Raw genomic sequence first — 5,000 nt, forward strand, 5'->3', positions numbered from 1 at the left:
AATTTTGCCGTAATTTCGATTATTAATACATGAAACATGAACTACACTAGCATGAGACACCAAAATACTGGAAATTAAGGCGTCTTTAGAGACAGTATCGCAAGAAGAAAAGTCTTCTAGGATATAGTGAAAATGCGTCAGTTCGAACAACATAAACAGCATATAATTCATGCGCAATCTTTAAAAATAAAAGTGAATATAAAAGTAGACAGCTACACTCAAGTAATCGGCAGTTTTCCTCTCTGTTAGTTAGAAGTAACATTAATACCTCTTTTAATAAGCATATGGTGTATTCTTATCAGAAATTAAATAAGTTGAAGGAAAAGTATGGCGAAGTTAGTAGTGAAATAAATGGAAGAGAACTTTAAAGACAACATAAGTAAAGCATGCAAAATGTATAGATAGGAAAAGGATAAAAAAAAAAAAAGTCTGCAGGGGTAGTGATGCAACGATGAGGAAAGTATCTAACCAAGGGAGAAAAGACCAACGGGTGAGTTCATAAGAAATGCTTGAGATAAGAAGCCCACGGCTCGAGGGAATTCAACGGACCACGTAACTCCAATATAAAGGTCAGTCAAGATAATGTGAATGGAACTTCCACCACACGAATTCTATTCACACTTACTTATTTCGCGCCTTTCTTCCGTTTTCATTGTTTTTTTTTTTTTTATTCTTGCTCTGCTTACATTTTTTCTTGCAAAATACAGTCACTTTTTCATTCATTTAATTTTATTAAAGAAAATCATCCGCAATCTCTTTCATAACTTGAAGTCTTCTATATTTAAATTGGTTATCGCGAACATTATTTTTAATTTTCCACGCGTTTCATGCATTCTTCATGATTATTAACTCGTTTCTCTCTCTCTCTCTCTCTCTCTCTCTCTCTCTCTCTCTCTCTCTCTCTCTCTCTTTCCTTGTTTACATGAGAAATTCATTCCATTTTATAACTAGGGGATGGTTTTACGGATCTGTTTTTGGAGTCATGTTTAATGTTATTCTTCTATTTATTTATAAGATAATTCTTCATTATTTCTATTATATTTCTCAACACCAGTACGCGGGGTAGAATGAACAGTCGCACAATCAATCTAGTTATTATTGACTTCAATATGAACTGCATAAGAGAAAATAAGCCCAAATAATATATATATATATATATATATATATATATATATATATATATATATATATATTATATATATATATATATATATATATATATATATATATATATATATATATATATATATATATATATATATTATTTGGGCTTATTTTCTCTCTTATGCAACTCCTATTGAACTAGATTAGTTGTGATTATTCATTATAAATATATATATATATAATATATATATATATATATATATATATATATATATATACATGTGTGTGTATGTATATTATATACATAATGAATCAGCATATGTATGCATATGTGCTATTTGGGGGTTATTTTCTCATGCAATGCTTATCGAAGTCATTGGCATTGTTCGCAGATACTGTCTTTTTATCGAGAATTTGAATCAGTCTACTTTTTCTCTTCGGACAAGCTTATCACGGATAAAGAAAAATTACTTACATTGCTTTCTATTTAATTATTCTAGTGGACAAACTGTCTCCTCGTCCATCGACAACGTCTTCTGGACTAAATTACAAATTGATATTATTTTCAACATGCGGTATTTACGGTTAAGCCTAGAGCCTAAATTTGACGTCATCGAAGTTCTGAATTTCTGTATGTTGATTGCAGGCCGTTGTTTATTAACGTATACTCACAACTTCTGCTATTTCCAATCTGTGGGACCGGCCTTTCTATGCACAATCTCTTTGCTTTCAAAAATGTGCAGAGTATCACGGACTTTATCCTCCCTTCTTCAAGGAAACCATAGGACATCCGTGAGAATCCGAACGGAGACACGAGAGGCAGAACACCCCTGAAGACGACTACCGACAGCAAAATAAATAAAGACTATCAGCTGCACATCTCATTCTAAGTTCGCTTGTCAGTCTGTCATCTTCATATCTCGCTCTGAGTTTGGCTGTGCTTCAGTTTCCATATGTTTTTAATCAGTTTTTGGATGTATTCTTTGAAGGAATGTTGTCATGGTCTATTCTGTTGGTTCTCTTCTTATGCATTTCCTTTAATATCACTTTGTGACAGGCCATATTACCCATCACCGTGAGGGAAACAGTCTGACTTAAGTGTTTTTCTGATGAACTCCTTACATTCGGACAGGTTCTCAACTGTTAAAGTTCATAATGGCCCATCTAAGCCGCTGCTTCCAGTTGTTCCATTTGCTCTTTCTCTATTTCTAAAAGGTCCTCCATGGAGGGATCCACTCTTATGATTGCAGCAACTCAATGTCTTCTTCCCACTTCATCCAATTCTAGTTACTCTGCAAGATAAAGACTCTAATTTTTCTGTGGCCAAGTTTTCCTCCACACTAAACCTTTTAAAATCATGAACAATCTGAGGGTACAGCTTTTTACCATTCCACTCAAACACTTTCTTGGCAGCTCTTCCTATGATCGCTTGATGAAGTTGATGTTGTCCTTTACAGCAAATTTCTTCCAGAAGTATCCTATACTGATGTTTTGCTGCCCAGTCTCTTTTACTAGGTCAGTCAAAGTCGACCATAGAATATATGCCTTAAATGTTTGAATGATGCCCTCATAATAAGGTTGAATGAGAGGTGTTTTTGGTAGGAGAAACACAATTTTAATATTTCCACTTTTGGTGGGTAACTAGGAAAATTCACAAGGGCAAGGCAAATCCTAGTAGCTCCTCTTGTTTGCAGCACACTTCGAGTTCTTGGTGGAGGTCAGTCTCATGATAATCTTCAGGCCCTCAAGATTGTATAACAGTATCACAAGAGGAACGCGCTGTCATAGAGAAAACAACGTAAGAATTTTGTAGCATCATTTGAGCCCCTTATAAAAAAACATTGTTTTGTAATGAAAAGAAATCTATTGAAAAACTAAAAAAAAATAAAAAAAAAAAAAGAAATTAGTTTCGTTTGATTCTTCAACTTCAACTCGCTTCTTTCCATTGATGTCCAATATATTGTGTATAGATAGAAATAAAATAATGATAGCATTTCCTGAACTCCCTCACTCCATCAATATACACAAAAACATCCTTGAAAAAAGTTCCATAAGTGTATTGTCAAATTATCCTCCAGAAATATGGATATTGTAACAAAAATCTATTTTTTGTCTCGTGATTGGAGAAAGAGTTGATGTCATAAAGCTCCACCTATTTTTATATTTTTACCCGTGATGTCTGTCAAAGGATATGAAATAAAACTATCGCCATCGCTAAAGTTAAAGTGCACATCACAAGAGAAATAATGCATTGTCATAGCCTTGCCAGAGCGAAAACAATGTAGGGATAATGTTGCATCATTTCAACCCATTAATAAAACGTTTGGTCTCTACTGAGAAGAAATATATTGCTCAAGCTACAAAACATTTTTTTTTTCAATATAATGAGTAAAGATAGAAAAAAGAATTATTTAATTTTCTGAACTCTCCCACACTACAATACACACACAAATTCTTGAAAAAAAGCTACACAAGTGTATTGTGAAGTTATCCACTAGAAATAAGGATGCTAGAGCAACAATTAACATTTTTCTCTTCTGACTTTCTTAAAATTCCACCTCTTTTTATTCATGATCTCTGTCACAGGATGTGAAATAAAATGATCGACAAGATTGACACCCACATTTGGTAGCCCCTTAAGAACCAGTTTTAGTGTTGTATCACATTACATGAAACATTGGAAATACAGGGGTAAACTGGCCAACATAAGAATTTTGGAGCATCACATGATTTAGGCTCAATAGATACTAGCACAAGTTAAGAATTTTATAGCATCACATCATTTTCTTTAGGAAGAATAAATACCAAGCGCGTGCAACAATTTTCCTTTTCAAGCATTATTTGAATCAGGCACAAGACTTTAGAATTCCATGCGTCCAACATCATTTGAATTGTGAATGATAAAATCCATTGTTCCTTGAGTGCCCTGGGAAGTGCCAGCAACTTCAACTTGCAGCCAACTCTTTTGTCCTCCCCAATAGCAACATCAAGCAATCTTTGGGAGCGTTAAATCCAGAGTTGTAGCCTCTTCCTTTGATATGTAGGTATAGTTCAGCAACTTCTTCCAGTACAGCCAGGTTTTGTTAGTACTAAACATTTGTTGGGAAGAATGTCTGCTGTCTTCAACAATAAACTTCAGCACAGCGAGGTATTCTTCAGCAGCTTGATTTGCGATGAAAGGCCTCTTTTCTTTTTCTGTGGCCATATTATCACAGATCGATCTTGCTTAACTTGAATTATGTTGAAGCTGATAGGCAAAAAAAAAAATTTTTTTTAGTATCTATCCATGTTGCTGGAAGCTTCTGTATTCACTACATTTTTTACATGCCAAGAATACAAAGACTCATAGCTTTAGAATGGACTTCTTACCTTAGAACTGGTGCCTAGATTGTTGACAATACTTTAAATGGTCCAGATGGGTGCTCTAGCTAAATATGATGTCATGTACAAAAACTGAAGTCCTCTGACCCTTATCAATTCCATCAAGGACTTATAGCTTTTGCTCAAGGCTCAAAGTTTTCTAGATGTGCAAGCAGTTTGAATTAGTATCCATTACAGTAATGCAAATAAGCTAAGGAAAATATAATTTTTGTGTGAATGTGTGATTATCCAGAAATACTTAGGTGTGTGTGATATATGATCTGGCCCCAACTCTATCAGCATTGCATAGTCTGTATATGGACTGATTTTTATGAATCCTTTACATATAAAGTTATGAAATTATTGTTGTTTTTAGTTACTGAATTTGGAGCCTCTTGGCATCCACACATTTTAATATTGATTTAAAATGCCATGGTGTTCTTAATTTCTGGGATTCATGATTAGCATTATGATGGAAAAAAGGCATTCCATCACCATCAGACAAAATCAATTTGAAGCTGTTGTCAAGTTTATCA

At 34.0% G+C, this 5,000-nt stretch overlaps 1 protein-coding gene across 6 annotated transcripts in view; it reads left to right on the plus strand.

Moving 5' to 3' along the window:
* Positions 1-5,000, plus strand: part of LOC135205591 (tyramine receptor 1-like) — a 294,701-nt gene that overhangs the window by 9,159 nt on the left and 280,542 nt on the right. For 5 of the 6 annotated variants that reach the window (XM_064236355.1, XM_064236356.1, XM_064236359.1 and 2 more), the window contains exon 2: positions 303-569. The exons of the other annotated variant lie outside the window; for it this stretch is intronic. The gene's annotated coding sequence lies outside the window, so the exon portion shown is untranslated. The remainder of the gene's footprint in view (positions 1-302; positions 570-5,000) is intronic. 6 annotated transcript variants of the gene reach the window in all.

Source organism: Macrobrachium nipponense, chromosome 24, assembly GCF_015104395.2.
Source record: "Macrobrachium nipponense isolate FS-2020 chromosome 24, ASM1510439v2, whole genome shotgun sequence".
In the NCBI taxonomy this organism is placed as follows: domain Eukaryota; kingdom Metazoa; phylum Arthropoda; class Malacostraca; order Decapoda; family Palaemonidae; genus Macrobrachium; species Macrobrachium nipponense.